The 22,632-nt window shown below is 47.0% G+C and overlaps 1 protein-coding gene across 2 annotated transcripts in view; it reads right to left on the bottom strand.

Moving 5' to 3' along the window:
* Positions 1-22,632, bottom strand: part of LOC119655143 (mucin-5AC-like) — a 200,532-nt gene that overhangs the window by 77,264 nt on the left and 100,636 nt on the right. The window lies entirely within an intron of this gene.

The following is a 22,632-nucleotide window of genomic DNA, read 5'->3' as shown; positions in this document are numbered from 1 at the left end:
GATGATCGACCTGATCTCCAATATCCACTCTTATCATTACATATACTCCGCAGAGAATCTTCGAAAAAGATGAATCTTCGAAAATGAATTTTTCGGCAGCTCTATTGTGCATGTTGTTTTTTGCAGGAACTACCCTTACCCGCCTAATATTTTTTGGATGTTGCTTTCAATCCATCCTAAGGTTGGTCATCCTGGGGCCCAATTGGATAGGATGAAGGTTCGTGGGTTTTTAACCATACATATACTGCGCATCCAAAAAGTCAACAATAATACTTAACCTTCATACGTTCTTCTGGTCATTTCTGACCAAAATTGATTTTTCGTTGACTCTGTATTAGCTGTTTGTTATTCAATGAACTTTAAATATGGTAACTGATAATTTATTTTCTTCCTAAACATGTTAGACACCAGAGTATTTTTAAAAAATGCTCCGTTCTTGCACAGTAAAAAATGTTACGTTTAAGTTCCTTGGGTCAAAAACGACCAATCGAATGAATTTTGCGAATTCTGGGGATAAATTCCAATAGGAAAATTGTTTTCTTGTATTGCATAGCATCCTATATGTGTTGCAATGTATTTCATCATCTTATTGCACATAGCGTGCAATGTATTGCATCATCCTCGAAGGGCTATAAAAGCGCGAGGTCATTGAACAAGTGTATCATTTGGTAAATCGTTTAGTTGCATAAAAGCATGGACTTTATCGAAGTAGCGGAGAGTTTTAGTGACGAGGACGAGGAAGTATCCGAAATTGAAGATTATGAATCGGGCGATGAAGAAATTGAAGTTTCGGACGACGACCTTGAAGAAATTATTCTGGAAGACCTACCCGAATATTTATCTAGAGACAAAACTATACAATGGTACGAACATCCTTTCCGACATTCACGAAGAAGTACAAACCCATCACTACAACCCGGAATAACACGCTACGCCGCTTCAAGGATCTCTGATATTCAGTCATCATTCGATCTATTTCTACCACCGCAGTTGGAAACGATAATTTTGCGAAATTCGAATCGGGAAGGACGTAGAGTCTTAGGAGCCACTTTTGAAGATATCGATACGCCAACTTTGCGAGCTTACATCGGACTTTTGATTCTTGCAGGAGTGTACCGATCTAACAATGAAGCAACTGAAAGTTTGTGGGATGCTGAAATAGGACGTCCAATTTTTCGAGCCGTCATGTCGAACAAAACGTTCAAGAAGATCTCACGATTCATTCGTTTTGATGATCGGTCCACGAGGAGTAGCCGCCGGGAAACAGACAAGTTTGCACCCATCCGCGAGCTGTGGGACTCGTGGGTAGATATTTTACCAAAACTCTACAATCCGCAAAAGAATATTACCATTGACGAGCAGCTGGTTCCCTTTAGGGGCAGATGTCCTTTCAGGCAATATATGCCAATGAAACCTGCTAAATATGGAATGAAGAATTGGGTAGCTTGCGACAGCGGTACAAGCTACGTCTGGAATATACAACCTTACACCGGAAGAATAAACAATACATCAGAAAGAAATCAAGGAATGCGAGTCGTTCAAGACCTGACTGCTGGATTGAAAGGTTACAACATTACGGTAGATAATTTTTTTACATCCTATGAACTTGCACAAAAGCTCTTGAAACGAGGGATGACATCAGTTGGAACAATTCGAAAAAATAAACCTTCGATTCCGAGAGTTCTTTTGGAATCAAAGAAGTGGCCTGCACAAAGTTCGAAATTCGCATTTACCAAAGATACGACGTTGGTTACGTATGTACCAAAGAAAAATCGAAGCGTTATTTTACAGAGCACACTACATACTACTAATTCTATAAATAATAAGGAGAATAAAAAACCGCTTATCATCGAAGATTATAATGCGTCGAAAGGTGCGGTAGATACTTTGGATAAACTTGTCGCTTGCTACTCAACGAAAAGAAAAACTAAAAGATGGCCAGTAGCAGTTTTTTGCAACATTATTGATATATCGTGTTATAATGCATTTATATTGTTTACTCAGGTAGAACCGGATTGGAACAAAAGTAAACTCTACAGGCGGCGACTTTTTTTGGAGCAGCTCGGTCGCGCACTGGTGAATCCATATATGCAGATGAGGAAGTCTCTTCCTAGAGCCTTAGCGTCTGCAGACATTGTATTGAAAAGCAGAAATTTAACTGATGACACCAATAACACTACAACAACAAAAGAGGAATCTGCCAAAAGAGGACGATGCAAATTTTGCCCTAAAGACATAAAAACCTCATTTACTTGTAACAATTGTAAAAGGTATGTGTGCAAGCGACACTTTATTGTAAAGTGCAAAGACTGTTAAAACAATATAATGTTTTGAATACTAATAAAAATTATTATCGTTTCTTGAATTTTTTTCATGATTTCTTTACATTTTCTTCATGTGGTCAAAAATGACCATAGGACCTTCAACGCTAGTTGAAAAGAGGGTCGTATGAAGGTTAAAGGGGTGGTAGAATAATTCACAAAGATCCAGAAAAGCATTAAATGACTAAAAGTTGTTGGTTTTCGGAATATTAGCAATTTAATGGAATTGGAATGTCACTTCTAAAAAAAATTATATTTTTAGATTCCAATTTGAGTTTTTCTATAATAATAATATAAGTAATTTTCTATGATAATTAATCAAATAGCAACATTGGATTTCAAATTCAAAATTTTTAATAATAACTCTGTTTTCAACTGAAGTGTGACTATTTCTTTTGTTATTTACTTCGTTTTTTCGGCTTATTTTATAGTTGGGACTAAATTTGCTTTTCAAATCTCGAATGCTCATATATCGATATTTCGAGGACCCCTTCCTCAGTAACTTTTAGTCTGAAGTGCTTATCAAGATGTTGCTGTCAGGAATGATATATGTATTTAAAGATTTTTTTATATTTCACAATTTTTTTTCTTTTTGATGAGCGAAATGAACATAAGAATACAATACAAGAATACAATATAATAAAATATATAATTCATAACGACCGGAGGTGAAAGTAATACTCGTGTAATATTTATATTATTTACATAGTCCCACCAAGAAACAAATGGCAGAACTGAGCACGGCCACCGCTAACCGGCATCCCGCAGCCACCAGTACCAGGATTTTTCTTTTTCATCACGCTTAATATCAATTGCTCTCGCTCTGGAATACTTCCAGTCGAATCCCAGAGCCCCCCCCCCTCTCCCCCCCCCCCTCTGTCAAGTTCCTGGGGTATTCTATCCTTTTGTCCGTGGCCCGTCTATGTATATGATACATAACCGGATCACCGGCAAAATTAAGAATTAGACCGTTCCTATCAAGATACACGAACGCTTCGGGAGGAATAAAGCCTGTCGTGAGAGTTTTCTCAAAATACCCATCATTTGGGTAGAACGGCTGCGAAACCCAAGGGCTCTCGCCATGCGAAGCAGGTCGCACTATATGATTCCGAATCAATCTGACGATAACTGTGTCGATTTTCGGCACAGCAGCAGCTGTATACATCACTTCATTAGTTAGATAGTGCTCATAGTTTGATGAAGCAGTCCTATTAAGCCCCGTGCAAGCACGTAGATATTTCCTTTGAAAGATCTTTATTTTCTCCATTTGGCTAGTACTCAAATTAAACCAGATAGCACACCCGTAGGTCAGTAGCGGTCTAACCAAAGTAAGATAGCAAATAATCTTAACCTTCCGGCGAAGTTGTGGAGTATAAAAGAGTCTTCGAAGAGACATGAATGCCTTGCGCTCAGAACTATCCTCGTTCGCGATAATGTGCAAATCTCTCCAATTTCTTTTGAAGTTCCTACTGGCATACGCCAAAGAATTTCGCAACAGAATCGTTTCACACTTTTGCACATTGATTTCCATCCGCCAACTATTCGTAAAGAACTTAATATCATTGAACATCTTCTGAAGTTCAACTTGCACCTCAGTTACCTTCTTGTGTGCCGTGTAGGCTATCAAACCGTCAGCAAAGGCAACCAACGACCTTTTAGGAGATTTATTAAAATCGAAAGAGTTGAGTAATTCGCCGACAAATACCGCAAAAAGTGTAGGCGCAGTCACTGTTCCTTGCTGTAATCCATTCAGAACATGAAATTCTCTGCTAGTAGTGAGATTTCCGACTGTAATGACAAAGCACTTGCCATACAGCATACTACACATCATCGCTACGAGGTGGGTGGGAAACTCATTCTTCAGGAGCCTGAAAATCAGTCCATCCAACCAGACGGTATCAAAGGCTTTCTCCATGTCTATAAGGCAAGCGGATGGTTAATCCGCCAGCAAATATCAGACGTTACCTTCGTTATTGCATGTATTGTAGAATGTCCAGGTCGAAATCCGAATTGCGCATTCGACAATAATTCCTTCTTCTTGACATGCCCGTTCAAGGCTTTCTATACCCAAACCTCAAACACCTTGCTGATGTTAAGCAGCAAACTGATTGGGCGGTAGCTCTTAAGGCTGGATGAATGCTTCCCTCTTTAAAACCGGGAACACTCGGGCTTTCTTCCATTGTCCTGGAGAGAAGGAATTGTTCAATAAATTATTGAACAAAATGCAATAATTACGCATGGCAATATCTGGTAAATGCCTGAGGACCACGTTGGGAATGCCATCCATACCGGATGATCTCTTATTGTTTACTCTTCTGAATATGGAAGTTAATTCTACACATGAGACAAAGTAATCAAGCAGATTATCACTCGGTATGAGATCAGCCTGCAATGCAGAGCTAAATTGGAGAACTGTGGTGCCGTTCAGGCTATATTTGAAATTGTGGACATCTCGTTCTACAATTTCCGGAAGTCGCGTTGGCTCTAAGTCCGTTCTGGGCCATGCACCGATTCAAAGTGCTCCCCTATAAGTTCGAGTTTCAGAGCATCATCCATCATGATGTAATTGCCTTGTGTATCAGCAGTTACACTATTGGTATCTATACCTGAGTCAATAAGGGGTTGTATCTCGCTGCCACCAACTTTAATTCTCGGCACAGTTATTCGTGACTTCTTCCGGAGTAACGTATTTATCTTAGTTAACATGGAATCTGAATCGCTTGGTGAAATACCCTTTAACTTCTCCCGCCATTGGGAATTCAGTAATATTGACGGATAAGATCCCGCGCGACCTTTAGAAGTAATTTGGACTCAACCAATATGGGATGATGATATTCCCCATATCTCCGATAGATTTTGTTGACGCGAGTGAGCAGAAGGCTTTTCACTTTTTTTAACCATTTTATGGTTGCAGTTTCATATCCTTCCACATTATTGCGAGGTTTAATCTTAGGGACGACTTGTTCAATTGTATCCAGCGTCAAGTTCTCCAGCTTGAGAAGATACTGAAGTATTTCCTCGGTGCTCAAGTTCCTGTCACCTGGCGCAATTGTACTATCGTTTTCCCCATCAAGAGGTGGGCATTCCTCTCGATATCCCCGAGTAAACCTCTCTTGGGATTTGTTCCAAACTCTTTGTTTCAAGTTCAGCCTGTGGACGCCACTGTCCATCGGCAGAAGGCGAACTCTTCGTCCACCAAACAGAACTTCAATAAGAATAGCGTTATGGTCGCTATGGTAAGGAAGAGTCTGCAGTTTCCGTTGAGGATTCCTAAAATTAAAGTTCAAGCGCGCGTCAGCAATGCACAAATCCAGATAGGAATTTTCCCTGGGCCAGGTTGGACTCTCTGACCCATATAATTCGCATTTATACTCTATCTGGTATTGCTCTATCCAAGATTTGAGGAATACCCCTCTGGGATTGTTTGTGGCGTTTAGCCACGAGGTATGCTTAGCATTCAAGTCGCCAGCTATAATATAATAATTATGCAGCCTATTCAGTTCGAGTATCGTAAACAGAGAATGGAATTCCTCCTTGAACTTGGCTCGGTTGTTTCCCACTGCATAGACTGACAGAATGTATAAATTCCCTCCTCTAGGCAGTGAAAACAGAATACATGAGACTTCGATACACTCAAAGGTTTCAAATTCAGGCCTATTAATATGCCTGAAACGATAATGGCGACCCACAAGTATTCCGGTACCACCTCCCGATCACAATTTCGTCTATCGTTCCTCACGAATTCAAAATCCTTGAATGTTGAATGCCTCGGACTGAGGTGGGTTTCTGAAATCAAGACAATGTCAGGCTGTTGCCTGGCAGCGAAATTAAGGAGCTTCGCTCTTCGATGGATTCCTACGATGAAATTCACATTAATCGCGATATCCGGAGTGACTGCAGACCTAGCAGCAGGCATGCTGTTTGTGTGACCTGGGCACCATATAGAGGCAGCTTTACGATTTTTTTCAGATTTTTCGGCTGGGTAGTTTCTGAAAATAGGACCGTTAAAGCAATCATCGCTTTCGACCCCTCCCATTCCCCCCCATAAATCTGAAAACTAAGACTGCCTTCGAAAAGTACTAACCGAGACCTTTCATTTGATACCCAACATGACTATATTCGGTGAAAAAAAATTTTACACCCCCTTTTGCATGTACGTAGGAGAATATCAGTCACTGCATGTCTCGGGGTCCACAGTTCCCACCTTCTCACCAAATTTCGTGCCAATTGGTATAGTCGTTTCTGAGAAAAGCGCTTGTGACAGACAGACAGACATACAACCAGACAGACAGAATTGAGCCGATTTTAATAAGGTTTTGTTTTACAAACAAAACCTTAAAAACACGCTATAGGGGCAACTCAAAATTCTATCGAGAATTTGCTTTTTTTCGAAATTTCAAAGGATTTTTAAACCAAAAGAAAACATTTTTTTTAATTCTACGGCGGTGTTACCCCTTAAGTGACCTCTTTCTAACCTCCCATTTTCTCTCATTGCAATTATTTTAAAAACTCATTCCTGCTGGAAAAGTATTGGCGACCTTTCATTTAATACCCGACACGGCTATATTCAGTAAAATCGTACGCTACTCTTTTGTATAGGGACTCCCCCTTAAACGCAATGTTAAATATGTAATTCTGCGTAACGAAGCGGTTTCACAGCTCCAACCTGTCCACAAAATTTCCCATCAATATATCTCTCCATTTCTAGAAAATGCTTCTGAAAAATATACAGGCAGACAGACGAGTAGCCCAACAGACAGACAGTAAACTGAGTACAATAAGGCTTGTGCGTGTGTATGTTTGAAGTGAGGGAGAGGCAAAGTCTCTGAGCAATTAGGCCTTAGTTGTCCATTGTACTCGATTCCCTCGTCTAACGTCTAACTATCCCAGATTCGTTTATGTATCGCAGGATTTCCGTTAGCGTGTTGCGCAGCAGGGTTAACTTATTCGAACTCGCCACGAGAGTGGAAAGCCAGTGGTGAAAGTTCCGTTGGTTGGTAACAAACGGGCCTCGAGAAAAATCAACCGCTCTCTTCTGCCTCGACCCGCGGGATGTGAACTAGAAACTAAAAGTTGAAAAAAATAAAATAAAGTTTTTTACCAGTAATTTAAGCAGCTATTCGGGGCGAGAAGTGACAGACTAAAAAGTGGTGACCCCGAAGAACGCGTCCGGTTCTAAAACAGTGGAAATTGATTTTGAGACGGTCGAGCACGGCGATGGCAATCTTCTCCAACACGGAAGGAAAATTCACTGGCCGCGAAGAGTGCTCGCGTATATCCATTTCGCTGCGGGTATGCGCCAATAGTAACACCCATCAGTCGTTGGGCGGACGTACAACGACACCTCCGCCAGTGCGCCCAAATAAATGGCCAAGACTTGAGCGTCAGACGACATCGTCGCAGCAAGGCCAGTCCGGCCTGTTTAGTGTATGCCGCTCGTTGCGTATGGTGGGTAAATAGTGTCCTAGAAAGAACCAGACGCAGCTGACATAGCCAATCACGTAGTTGAATTCTGCCGAGGACGTCCCGTATCAGGGCCGATCGGAAGAACTGAAAACATTTTTCAGTCCGTTGAGCTGCCGTCAATTGCTCGTCCAAAAGTCCAGTGCGACCGAGTTTCCCGCAACCGAATGAGGACGAAGGATTTTGGTGGGCGCGTTTACATTTTTTAGAAGTGCACTCGAGAGTTCCGTCGTTCCCGACCTGCAGCCACTCAGTGGAAGCTGTCTTCGCCGACGTCATCGTAGGGAGCCGGAGCCGCCGACTTGGATCATCCGCACGCTTAGGAACCCCAAGCACGAGTTTCCGCTCTTTTGGCGAGTTATTTTTTATTCGTTTTGGTCTGCGCAGCAAGCGTCTGCTTCGGGGTGCGTCATTGGTGTCTCTGTTTCGCTCGAGCGGGCATTTGTGGGTGCGGCCTGGCGCGGTCAAAGTAGGGCCTTAGAGAATTCGATGTCGCCGCGGCTTCGACAAAAACTCGCGTCGGAAAATCAGCTTTGGATATGTCGTTCGACAATAAAGCTATCAGATGTACTCTCCCGTTTAAATTCGCGCCTACCACAAAAAACTGGGTCCACGGGGGTCCTGGCGTTGGCCACCCAGAACGCAGGTTTCGGTTCTTCCTGTACCCCGGCACCATCGGCTATTTCCTCAGCCATTGAAACTTGCGGCAGCGAATTCCTCCCGAATCAACACCTACGGGTATAGGCAAGTGGACGTGAGTCTTGGCTTGCATAAGACGTTTTCGTGGCGATTCATCCTTGCAGATGTCAGCTTCCCTATACTAGGCGCAGACTCCTTGTGTCTGTGTGTGTGTGTATGGTGGGGGAGAAGCTACAGCTTCTGAGCACTCAGGCCGTGTTGGCCCATTGTACTCGCCACCCCCGTCTAACGGAATATTCCGCATTCGTTAACGTATCGCAGGATTTCCGTTAGTGGATGTGATAGGGGAGATTGTGGCGCGGCAGGATTATCGAAATAAATTTCGAATGTTGCGAATGCGAACGAATAGATGGCGCGGATCTATCCACTTTGCGGAGCTCGCCACGGGAGTGGAGGACCGGCGAGAAAAGTGTGCCATGAGTTAGGGGCAGAAAAGAAACACATGAAGCGAGAGACTCTCTTCTGCCTCTAACGAGCAAACAGTCACAGTCACACAAATTATTTAATAAAGTCTAATGGTTAAATCTATCGAGTATTGATTGTAAAAACCCAGTCTATGTTCCGGTGTACCTGAAAGTGTGGTTTGCAAAGAAATTAATATTAAAGTTAAATTGGTGACCCCGACGTACGCCCAATCTTGGCGGCCGTTCAACCACCGTCGGATGAGGTGGGTGACTTGAGGCGCGAGATAGGCGCTTTAACAGCCAGTGTGGCCGAGATGCGGGCGACGTTGGACGCTCAGCGTTCGGGCGCCAGATCGCGAGCACGCTCGCGGTCTGCCACCCGAAAAGGGCGATCAGGTAGCAGGTCGTCAGGACAGTCCGCGGACCGAGGGATTTGCGGGTACCACCGCAGATTCGGGGATAAAGCGACAAGATGTACGCTACCGTGTAGATTCGCTCCTACCGCAAAAAACTAGGTCCGCGGGGGGTCTTGGCAACGGCCACCCAGAACGCAGCGCCACGTCGCCTAACTATTTTCGACCGCCCCAGCAGGCGCAGCTACCTCATCGATACTGGTGCGGAGGTTTCGGTTCTTCCCGTACCTCGGCAACATCAACTTTTCCCACAACCGCTCAAACTTGCGGCAGCAAATTCCTCCCGCATAAACACGTACGGGTATAGGCAAGTGGATGTGAGTCTTGGCTTGCGTAGGACGTTTTCGTGGCGTTTCATCCTGGTGGATGTCAGCTTCCCCATACTAGGTGCAGACTTCCTGTGTCACTATGGATTGTTGGTGGACTTGCAAAACAAGTCTCTTATAGATTCCACGACCAACCTTAATTCGTCGGGACAAATGGTATCTCACCCAGGCAATAATCTTTCCGTTCTTTTAGAAGACATTACCGACTCTCGCGTTCGGGCACTTCTCCAAAAGTTCAGCCAGATTACTACCAAGTGTAGTCTCTCCAAACCAGTGAAGCACAATGTGCAGCACCACATTATCACTACTGGTTCCCCGATCTTCTCGAAGGTGCGTCCTCTACCATCCCAGAAACTGGCTATTGCACGGAAAGAGTTTGAGCAACTCGTTCAACAGGGTATCTGCAGGCCCTCAAATAGCTGTTGGTCTTCCCCACTGCATATGGTCCCTAAGCCAAACGGCGAATGGCGCCCATGTGGGAATTACAGAAGGCTAAATGCACAGACTGTTCCTGACCGATATCCAATTCCACTCATCCACGACTTTGCGCATCACCTCGCGAATTGCCGCATCTTTCGACCTTGGACTTAACCAAGGCTTATCACCGAATCCCAGTAGCTCCTGAAGACATTCCAAAGACGGCAATATGCACACCCTTTGGACTCTTCGAGTTCACCCGGATGACTTTCGGATTGTGCAATGCGGCGCAAACCTTTCAAAGGTTCATTCACTCAGTCCTGCGAAACCTCGAGTTCTGTTTCGTATATTTGGATGATGTTTTGGTCGCTTCTTCCACTGAGTCTGAGCACTTAGCCCATCTCGAGTGCATTTTTCAACGTCTCCTTGAGGCCGGTTTAGTCCTAAACGTTGAGAAATGCAAATTTCTCCAAAAACAAGTGAGATTCCTCGGCCATTTCATTTCCCCTGAAGGAATACAGCCCGACCCAGACAAGGTGCAAGCGATAACAAGCTTCCCGCGTCCAAGTTGAGGAGGTTCTTGGGCATGCTGAACTTCTACCGTCGTTTCCTGCCCAAGGCCGCCCATCACCAGTCCATTTTGAACGCATACTCGTCTGGCCCCAAAACTAAGGTCACACGAGAGATCGTGTGGTCTGAAGAGGCTATCTGCGCGTTTGACAAATCCCGTCAACAATTGGCCGACGCTACACTCTTGGCATTCCCTCTGCAAGATGCACCCCTAGCCGTTTTTGTTGATGCCTCTGACATCGCAGTAGGTGCTGCCCTTCACCAAAAGGTGGATCAAGTTTGGCAGCCGTTGAGCTTCTTCTCGAAGCAGTTGAATTCCGCTCAACGGAACTACAGTACCTACGATCGCGAACTGCTCGCCGCGTATTTGAGAATCAAATTCTTCCGTTTCTCCCTAGAAGGCAGGCCGTTCACAGTGTTCACGGACCATAAGGCTCTCACGTATGCTTTGAAACAGAAGCCCGACAAAGCGTCCCCTCGTCAGCTTCGTCATCTGAGCTTTATAAGCCAGTTTACGTCAGACATCCAGCACGTGTCCGGAAAGGACAACATTGTTGCTGACGCTTTGTCTCGTGTCTCCGAGGTTAACATCCCCGCCTCACTCGATTTCTCGGCTATTGCCAAGGCGCAGGAGGATGACGCAGCATTTCAGAGCCTCAAATCCAACCCCAAATACAAATTTCGGGAGTTGCCCATTTTCGGCTCAAACCTCTCTCTCTGCTGCGAAGACTCGGAAAAGGGACCTCGGCCATACATTCCGGCCACATTTCGCAAGGAAGTGTTCCACGCAGTTCACGACTTGGCGCATCCCGGCATCAGGACAACAAACCGGTTAGTCACCGGAAAATACTTCTGGCCCTCCATGAACAAGGATACCAATTCCTGGGCCAGACAGTGCATCGCATGTCAAAAGTGTAAAGTCTCCAGACATGTAAGGAAAGAAGTGGGCTCATTCCCCCGCACTACCAAGCGTTTCCACACGATACACCTCGACATAGTAGGGCCTTTGCGAGACTCGCACGGTTATAGGTATTGTCTCACAATCATCGACAGGTTTACGCGGTGGCCTGAGGCAATACCTCTGAAAGACATTACGGCGCAATCATGTGCCGAAGCCCTCTGTCGAGAGTGGATACCTCACTTTGGCGTCCGTGCAGTGGTCATCACTGACCAGGGAATGCAATTTGAGTCCACTCTTTTCTCCGAGTTAGGCAAACTCCTTGGTTTTAAACGCCAGCGGCCTACTGCATACCACCCGCAATCCAATGGGATGCTAGAACGTTGGCACCGGACGCTGAAAGCCGCCATTATGGCACGTGACGATCCGTCCTGGTTCCAAGTCTTGCCTCTCGTCCTACTCGGCCTACGTACAACCCGACAAGAGGAATTTGCTGCCAACCCCGCAGAGCTGGTATACGGGGAGAACCCAAGACTCCCAAGCGATCCGGTCTTCGACAAGAGATCGGGTCTCACGGAGTCGGGGTTTGTGCGTCTGCTGAGGGACAATCTCCGACGCATCAAAGCGCCACCACCCACTCGACACTCGTCCATACCTGTTTGTTCGCCCAAGGAATTGGACACATGCACGCACGTGCTGATCAGGACGGATGCCGTCCGGAAGCCGCTGCAACCTCCATATGAGGGCCCGTACCGCGTTCTCGAGCGGGGAGAACATTTCTTCCAGCTCGAGATCGGTGGACACAGGAAGGCGGTCTCTCTGTCCAGGCTGAAACCCGTGTCCGCCCCTAGGTTTCATCTGGGGGCGGAGTTATATGGCGCGGCAGGATTCGCAGCATTCGAAATTTATTTCGAATGTTGCGAATGCGAACGAATAGATGGCGCGGATCCATCCACTTTGCGGAGCTCGCCACGGGAGTGGAGGACCGGCGAGAAAAGTGTGCCATGAGTTAGGGGCAGAAAAGAAACACATGAAGCGAGAGACTCTCTTCTGCCTCTAACGAGCAAACAGTCACAGTCACACAAATTATTTAATAAAGTCTAATGGTTAAATCTATCGAGTATTGATTGTAAAAACCCAGTCTATGTTCCGGTGTACTTAAGAGTGTGGTTTGCAAAGAAATTAATATTAAAGTTAAAAGATTGACCCTCTTTCGCTAAAGCATCCGAGATTTCATTTCCCTCTATGCCACAGTGACCAGGTACCCAGAGTAGTTCCACCGTATTGAATCTAGACATAGAGTTCAAACGGTTTCTGCATTCCTGAACGATTTTCGAGGTGATCAAATTACTGCTCCATGGCCTCAGAGCAGCTTGACTGTCACTGCAGATTGCGATGCGCCTGCCCTTAAACCGCTCGTCAATCACTCAGTTTGCCACCCTTAGGATCGCATAAACTTCGGCTTGAAAAACCGTTGCATATTGTCCCAAAGGAAAAGCCCACTTCTCGTTTTTATTCGAGAGGTAGACTCCGGCTCCAGAACCCTCTTCTGTTTTTGGGCCATCGGTGTAGAAGGCTTCCGTATATCCCGCCACGCATTCCTCTGGGTCTTCCCAGTCCTCTCTACGTTTCAGAGTAACTACATATCTTCTACCAAACAGATGTATGGGGACACGAGAATCGGAAGGCATTGTAAGAACTGAATTCAGTCCTCCCAGTAACTCTTCCAATGCTCTGTGCCCCCCACATCCGTTGTTTTCCCATAGATCTAACCGAATTAGCCTATGAGCTGCTCTCATTGCAGTGCTTTGAATAAATATATCCAGTGGCTGCAAATTGAGTAGTGCATTCAGAGCTGCGCCGGATGTCGTGCTCATGGCACCAGTGATACCCAGACAAACAGTTCTTTGCAGTGCGGCTAGTTTACGGTGAAAACCTTTTTGTCTCACCTTAACGCACCACACTACGGATGCATATACGAACATCGGCCTAATGATGGCAACATATATCCATATTACCACATGAGGCCTGAGTCCCCATGTCGAGGCAAAGATCCGTCTGCACAGCCCATAAGCTGTGAGAGCTCGTTTCATCTTTACCTCTACATGTTTGTTCCAAAGAAGTTTTTTATCTAGAGTGACCCCCAGATATTTCACTTCTTCGGAGAGTTGAAGGGTAGTACCTCTCATCTCAGGGAGACAAAGTCCATCCAGTTTTCTCCTTTTTGTGAATAAAACCATTGTGGTTTTATTTGGATTAACTGACAAACCATGTCTAAGGCACCAGCTGCCTATCAAATCAACGGCACGTTGTATATTCCTACACACCGTTCCAAGATCCCGATCAACAGCAAGTACAGCCACGTCATCAGCATAAGCTTGAGCGTGTATTGGCAAATTTTGCAGTTTGCATAGCAGTGAGTCGATCAGCATACTCCACAGAAGCGGCGAAAGCACACCTCCTTGGGGGCAGCCCTTCGTTGCTTCCGTAGTCAGGTAGCGATCGACCCCTACCTCAGCGCCCAACAATCTTTGCGTTAGCATAGCATGGATCCACTTAATTAAAGCATCATCAACACCATGCGCTCTGGCTGCATCACAAAGTTTTTGAAAAGGCGCACAGTTAAAAGCCCCTTCAATGTCCACGAACACCCCCATCGCGTACTCACCATTCAAAGTTGCATCCTCTATCTTTGTGATCAAAGAATGAAGAGCAGACTCACAGGACTTTCCACGTTGGTAAGTATGTTGGTGTGACCTAAGTGCATTTCCACGAATGTGACGCTCCACCAGTCTCTCCAAACCTGTCAGCAAGAATGAAGTCAAGCTGATTTGTCTGAAATTCTTTGGATTAGAATAGTCATCTTTCCCAGGTTTCGGTATGAAAACTACCTTAACCTGTTGCCAAGAAGAAGGCACGTAGCCCAGAGCAAGACCTCCTCGAAAAATATTTCTTAGAGGTCGCTCTAAATGCTCGATACCCTCCTTTAGCATTGCCGGATAGATGGCAGCTCTCATCTTTTCATGGGTAACAACCGCTTTCGCAGTGTTCCAGTTCCCCTTGCAACACTTGCGTGTTGAAGGGGTTGCAAGAACCGTCAACTCTCCCCCTACCACTTCTCTCACCCGTTCTCCCGGGTGGTGTACTTCCAGGAGGGTCTGTACTGAGTCCAGTCTGGCGCTCGTGAAAGTACCGTCGGGTTTTCTAAGAGAATCCAACTTGGCCGACTCATCCTTTTTGAGGACTCTGCACAGCCTTGAAGTCTCCCTTTCGCCTTCCAGTTCCTCACAGTACGCTCTAAAGGAGTCTCGTTTCGAGCACCACACTCCTTGTGTCACTATGGGTTGTTAGTGGACTTGCAGAACAAGTCTCTGATAGATCCCACGACCAGTCTTAATTTGTCGGGCCAAGTTGCATCTCACCCAAATAACAACCTTTCCGTACTGTTAGAGGACATTACCGACTCTCGTGTTCGGACACTCCTCCAAAAGTTCAGCCAGATTACTACCGAATGTAGTCTTTCAAAACTAGTGAAGCACAATGTGCAGCACCACATTAACACCACTGGTTTCCCGATCTTCTCGAAGGTGCGTCCTCTACCACTCCAGAAGCTGGCTATTGCGCGGAAAGAATTTGAGCAACTTGTTCAACAGGGTATCTGCAGACGTTCAAACAGCTGTTGGTCTTCCCCATTACATATGGTCCCTACACCGAACGGCGAATGGCGCCCCTGTGGGGATTATAGAAGGCTAAATACACAGACTGTTTCAGACCGATATCCAATTCCGTTATCCACAACTTTGCTCATTATCTTGCAAATTGCCGCATCTTTTCGACATTGGATTTAGCCAAGGCATATCATCAAATCCCTGTAGCTCTAGAAGACATACCAAAAACGGCAGTGCGCACACCCTTTGGACTCTTCGAGATCACACGGATGACTTTCAGATTGTGCAATGCGGCGCAAACTTTTCAAAGGTTCATTCCCTCAATCCCGCGAAACCTCGATTTCTGTTTCGTATACCTAGATGATGTTTTGGTTGCTTCCTCCACTGAGTCTGAGCACTTAGCCCATCTCGAGTGCATTTTTCAAAGTTTCCTTGGGGCCGGGTTAGTTCTAAACTTTGAGAAATGCTAACTCCATCAAAAACAGGTGAGTTTCTTCGGCCACTCCATTTCCCCTGACGGAGTACAGCCCGACCTAGACAAGGTGCAAGCAATTACAAGCTTACCGCGTCCGAAGACAGTGAAGGAGTTGCAGAGGTTCTTGGGCATGCTAAACTTCCTGCCCACGGGCGCCCAACACCAGTCCGTTTTGAACGCGTACTTGTCTGGCCCCAAAACAAAAGACGCACGAGAGATTGTGTGGTTTGAAGAGGCTATCCGCGCGTTTGACAAATCCCGTCAACAACTGGCCGACGCTACACTCTTGGCATTTCCTCTGCAAGATGCACCCCTGGCCGTTTTTGTTGATGCCTCTAACATCGCAGTAAGTGCTGCTCTCCACCAAAAGGTGAATCAGGTCTGGCAGCCGTTGAGCTTCTTCTCTAAGCAGTTGAACCCCGCTGAACGGAACTACAGCACCTACGATCGCGGACTGCTCGCCGCGTACCTGAGCATCAAATACTTCTCCATAGAAGGCAGGCCATTCACGGTGTTCGCGAACCATAAGCCTCTCACGTATGCTTCAAGCAGTGCACTGCAGGATAGACTGATGCGAAACATAGCTCCCTGAGGCCAACCTATCTCTCTCTAAGGATGAGTTGTCTCTCCTCTGGGACGGTGTGTGCTTTTTCAGGGGCCAAGCCTCTCGTCTACCAAGACCGTTAGTGAGTGGTAATAGCCACACCCTGTACGAGATGACCCTACTATTAACAAAACGCTACGGATCTAGACTGGGGGGTCGAAAAACAGCTCCCCCAATCCAGGGTGTCATGCGAACCGTGCCCATTGGATAGTTTGCAGTCGGGGGTAAATGTCTGTATTCGAACGGAGCCTCACTGATACTTGGTCGCCTCAGTGAGTAAGTTAGACCTTACCGTGCTACGGGGGGCTATGGAACGGCGGACCTCTTAACCCCTATACTCGTGGTAATCAAATGCGTACAAAACTAGAAAAGAAAACAAAAACCAAAAAAGCGGGGCCCCGTACCGCACCAAAACTGGTTAATCAGGCGGAGGCACGTCTCCGAATTACTGAGAGCCAGGTGACTACACCCAAGAAGGGAGAAGTTGGGACGTCAAGCAGTGGATCCAAGGTGAGCATTGGTATACTGCGTGGACTACAGCCAACGAACACCACTGCTCAAAGAGCAGGGACCAGCAAAGGCACGTCTGAGATAAATATAACAGACGTCAGGAAGGAGACAGTTCTCAGTGACGCCGGTGTTAAATGGTACCTGCGCTATCTGAAGGAAGGCCTGAAACCAGAAGAGGCCCTTAAGAAGGCTCTGGACAGACCTAAGCCATCTCTACCGGAGCCGAGAAAGCGGGGAGCAGCAGAGATCAGCCCGCATGAAGGGAATGCTCCCAAAAAATCCAGACCTGAACCCACGGGAGGAGAAAATCCGGGCAGGTCAGGAGTGAAGGCAGGACCCAGGAAGCCTGGCATTAGCTATGTTAGTGCGGCCAAGGGCATTCGACTGGCCATACTGCCAAAAAGGTTTCCCGAGCAAATACTCTCTCGGGAGGAACAGGAAATCATCGAGGAACTTGTCGTCAAGCAGATGATCAAGGGTTGGACGCCGAAACTGGTGTTCACCGGGATACGCTTTCGACCAGGCCTTATACTGGTGGACTGCGCGAGGGAAGGCACCGCAGAATAGGTTAGAACCATAATTCCTAGATTGCCAGGCTGGGAAGGGGTAGAACTGTCAACATGTGCGGGGGATGATATACCAAGAGCCCACATGGTGACAGTTTTTCTGCCAAAGGCCGCGGCAATAGAAACAGAAGACCTTATGAGACTCCTAATTCCTCAGAATGAAGAGCTCCATACTCGACTATGGAGAGTCTTCAGAAGCAAGGTGGAGGGAAAGAGTAAACTCCCCACGATCGGGGTAGATGACCGATCCCTGGAGGCAATTAAACGTTGGAGTTGTCATCTCAACTACCGATTTGGCAACATACCCGTGCATGTGCACAAGGAAAAGCCAGGGAAAGAGACCTCGGAGGAGGCATCGGGTGGAAAACTTACCGAGGTCCCTGAAGAAGTCTCGGAAGCCATAGAGGCGGAAAGAACTGGATCAACCAGGGAAATAGACCTGCTGCCCAGTAAAGAGCAGAAGCTGGACGACCTAGACCTAGGACTCTTAGGGCTCGGGGTGGCCAGTGACACGCAGGAAAGCGCCATGTCGGAGAAGGAGGGTGACACTCCGACAGTGGAGAAGAGCTCCAAACAATAACGGAGCCAATGGCCAGCACTAGGATAGCCCAGATAAACCTCCAACATGCGAGAGCTGCATCTGCAGTGATTGCAAGGGCAAATTCCAAGGAGAACATTGGAATAGTGCTGGCTCAGGAGCCTTGGGTGTACCGGGGGCAGATTCGCGGTCTGTAAGGAGGAGACATGCATGTAATTTGGGACTCCTCTTGTGAAAAATCAAGAGCTTGCATAATTCTCAAACGTAATTTAAAATACATATGTCTTTCAGAGTTCTTAACCGGGGACCGTGTGGCTATCCAAGTCTGATTGGAAACCGGGAGGAGCACTCGAGGGGCAGTTGTAGCATCGGGATATTTCCCAGGAGACGAGAGCGGGGCTCCACCGGAACAAGTCACAAAGCTGACGGAGTATTGCGAGGAGAGGGCGATACCACTTCTTCTCGGCTGCGATGCCAACGCCCACCACGAAGTGTGGGGAAGCAGCGACACTAATCGTAGAGATGAGTACCTTCTCGAATTCATTCTTAGTAATAAGTTAGAAATATACAACATAGGGAACACTCCAACATTTATGACCAGCACCAGACAAGAGGTACTAGATATAAATCTAGGAAATACCCTAATGAACGGGATGGTCAGGAATTGGAGGGTGTCGGATGAATCCTCTATGTCTGATCACAGGATAATCAGATTCGACATTGAGGGTAACTCCGAAATAAAAAGAATAATAAGGAATCCCAAGATAACGGATTGGGAATCCTACACAACGCACCTGAGCAACAACATTGCCCGCCTTCAAGGGGGCGGTGACATCAGGAGTGAATTGGAATTAGAAACCTCAACACAATCGTCATTGACGCATATGGGGCCAACTGTCTGGCCAAGACACTCAAGTCATCAAGGGATGTACCATGGTGGAACAAAAACTTAGCCAGAATGAGAACGGAGGTACGAAAACTCTTTAACCGGGCAAAACAAACCGGGGACTGGCGGAGGTACAAAAATGCACTGACTGCGTATAGCAACGCGATCAGGGAAGCGAAACGGAACAGCTTTAGGGAATTCTGTGAAGGGATTGAACAGATCACAGAAGCAACCAGGCTGTACAAGGCGGTAGCCAAAGACGGGGGAATATCCTCTGTCTGCTTGAAAAAGGAAGATGGGACATTTACCGAAAATGCGGAGGACATGGTACAACTGCTTCTCAGAACCCATTTCCCGGGGTCCTACCCCTCGGTGGCAGGTGACAACAATCTGCTTGACACCCCAACAACGAATGAAAGGGGAAGGAACGAGAGCTGGAAACTAGCAAAAGAGGTATGCTCAGAAGCTAGGCTAAGATGGGCAGTGGGAACTTTTAAACCAATGAAATCTCCCGGAGTAGATGGCATTTTCCCAGCACTTATCCAGAGAGGCCTAGGAACTATCTTAGAGTCTCTTCTGAGGGTGGTAAGGGGGAGCATAGCACTGGGTTACATACCAAGGGCATGGAGATGGGCAAAAGTGGTCTTTATTCCGAAAGCGGGTAAAAAGGATCCTTTTCACCCTAAATCTTTTAGACCAATCTGCCTAACAACGCTCGTACTCAAAACGGTGGAGAGGGTCATAGACAACTATATTAGAACTAACATTCTAAAGCGTAATCCCCTACATCACTGTCAACACGCTTACCGGGCAGGACGGTCAACTGAAACTGCTCTGTATCAGCTGGCAGAGGTACTACGGGACGCCATAGAAACAAAAGAAATTGCACTGTGCGCGTTTTTGGATATCGAAGGAGCATTCGACAACACATCGCACACACACGCATACAAGATGCCCTGAGCCGCAAAGGAGTGGGAAACACCCTGGCACTCTGGATGGGCAAAAGCTAGAAAACTGGATTAAGGGTTACTAGTGCCTGGTGCAGGAAGGTGGCACTGCGGATCAACCCAACCAAAACCACCATAGTACCATTCACTAGGAGGCGTAAGCTGGATCACCTGAAAGCCATAACATTACATGATATGGAGGTGAAACGAGAAACAGAGGTCAAATATTTGGGAATTACGCTAGACCAAAAATTACTCTGGAAGACACATGTCGGAAACACTTGTCGAAAAGCCACGAGGGCTCTGATGACTTGCAGATCCATAGCAGGAAAAAAATGGGGTTGCAGCCCGAAAATACTACTTTGGATATATACTGCAATAGTAAGGCCAATGATTACCTATGGAGCGGTAATCTGGGCAGAAAGAACCCAACTCAGCACACAAACCAGGGAATTACATAAGCTCCAAAGGCTGGCTTGCGTCTGTATCAGTGGGGCAATGAGGACATGCCCAACGGCATCCCTGGAGGTCCTTCTGGGATTAACCCCTCTCCATCTGCACATATAGATGCAGGCAAGGAGATCAATATTCAGGATGGCCGGTAGTATGAGTGAGGCTGGGAGCTGCCTAAATCGAAGGAAGATTAATATCCTTTCTAGGCGGTATCCCGAATTACTGATACCGAGGGACAACATGACAACGAGGTTTCACTTCGATAAGAAGTTTAAAACACGTTGGAGTAACAAGGCAAACTGGGAGAGCGTGGCTGCGACATACGGCTTAAACCAGCAACTAATTACTTGGTACACTGACGGATCCCTCACAGCAGAGGGAGCGGGTGCCGGTGTGATTCGTCCAAGGAAAATGTACTTTGAGCCAATGGGCAGGTACACTAGCATATTCCAGGCGGAAATTTACGCCATAGACACATGTGCCTCCTTTAATCTGCAAAGGAACTACAGGGGGCAGAACATAGCTATTCTTACCGATAGCCAAGCAGCGATCAAGGCACTTAGGTCCAACCAGGTGAACTCTAAACTGGTATGGGAATGCCTTGAGAGACTGAATACACTCGGCTCGTCCAACAAGGTCTGGATACCTTGGGTTCCAGGTCATGCTGGGTTGGAAGGCAATGAGGCGGCGGATGAACTAGCCAAGAAGGGAGCAGGGATGCCTTTACACGGGCCAGAACCCTTCTTCCGAATCGGAAACGGTTTCACGGCTATGAATCTAAAAAACGAAGAGAAACGGTTGAGGGAACTATATTGGGCGGGCCTACCAGGGATGGAGCAGTCCAGGGTGCTTATTGGGGGATACGAACCCATGCGTACAAAGGATTGCTTAAAGTTCACCAAAAAGAACCTCCGAATCATAGTGGGAATTCTCACTGGTCATTGTCGGCTGAACTATCACCTGGGGAAGCTAGGGGTATCTACGGACACTGCCTGCAGGTTCTGTGAGGAGGAGGACGAAACCTCTATGCACGTCCTGGAACAGTCTCCGGCACTTGTGCAAAGTAGGTCGATACATCTGGGAGAACACTTAATACCAGATGCAAAGCTGAAACTTCTGAAAGTGGGGAACATACTAAAGTTCCTAACGATTACAGGCAGATCCCCGCCGCACTCAACTTCTCGGCTACCGCCTAGGCGCAGGAGGATTACGCAGTACTTCAGAGCCTCAAATACAACCCCAAATACGAATTTTGGGAGTTGCCCATCTTCGGCTCAAACCTCTCTCTGCTGCGAAGACTCGGAAAAGGAACCCCGGCCATACATTCCGACTACTTTTCGCAAGGAAGTGTTCCACGCGGTTCACGGCTTAGCGCATCCAGGCATCAGGACAACAAATCGGCTATTCGCCGAGAAATACTTCTGGCCCTCCATGAATAAGGATATCAATTTCTCGGCCAGCGAGTGCATTGCATGCCAAAAGTGTAAAGTCACCAGGCATGTAAGGAAAGATTTGGGCTCATTCCCCCGCACTACCAAGAGGTTCCACACCATACGCCTCGACATAGTAGGGCCTTTGCGAGACTCGCACGGTTTCAAGTATTGCCTTACAATCATCGACAGGTTTACGCGGTGGCCTGAGGCAATACCTCTGAAGGACATTACGGCACAATCCTCTGTCGAAGCCTTCTGTCGAGAGTGGATCTCTTGCTTTGGCGTCCCTGCAGTGATCATCACTGACCAGGGAATGCAATTTGAGTCCACGCTTTTCTCGGAGTTAGCCAAACTCCTGAGTTTCAAATTCCAGCGGACTACGGTATACCACCTGCAATCCAATGGGATGCTAGAACGTTGACACCGGACGCTGAAAGCCGCCATTGTGACACGCGACGACTCGTCCTGGACTCAAGTCTTACCTCTCGTCCTACTCGGCCTGCGAACAACCCGCCGAGAGGAGTTTGCTGTCAGCCCCACCGAGCTGGTATACGGGGAGAACCTAAAGCTCCTAAGTGATCCGGTGTTCGGCAAAAGATCGGGTCTGAAAGAGTCGGGATTGCTGCGTCTGCTGAGGGACAATCTTCGACGTATCGAAGTCACACCTCCCAACCGACACTCGTCCGCACCTGCCTGCGCGCCCATGAAACTGGACAAGTGCGCGCACGTCCTGGTCAGGACGGATGCCGTCCGAAATCGGTGCAGCTTCCATATGAAGGCGCGTACCGTGTTCTCGAGCGGGGAGAGCTTTTATTCCAACTCGAGATCGGAGGACACAAAAAGGCGGTCTCCTTATCTAGGCTGAAGCCCGTGTACGCCCCAAAGCAACGTCGTGATGGGGAACGCAGTTCCGGGTTCAGTCGTTGAAACCCCTAGGTTTCATCTCGGGTGGAGTGATATGGCGCGGCAGGGTTAGTTAATGCGAGCAGATAGATGACGCTCTCCGTGGCTTATTTGAACTCGCTACGAGAGGCCAAAAAG

Source organism: Hermetia illucens, chromosome 4 (assembly GCF_905115235.1).
Source record: "Hermetia illucens chromosome 4, iHerIll2.2.curated.20191125, whole genome shotgun sequence".
Lineage (NCBI taxonomy): Eukaryota > Metazoa > Arthropoda > Insecta > Diptera > Stratiomyidae > Hermetia > Hermetia illucens.
This window is presented reverse-complemented; position numbering and strand designations above follow the sequence as displayed.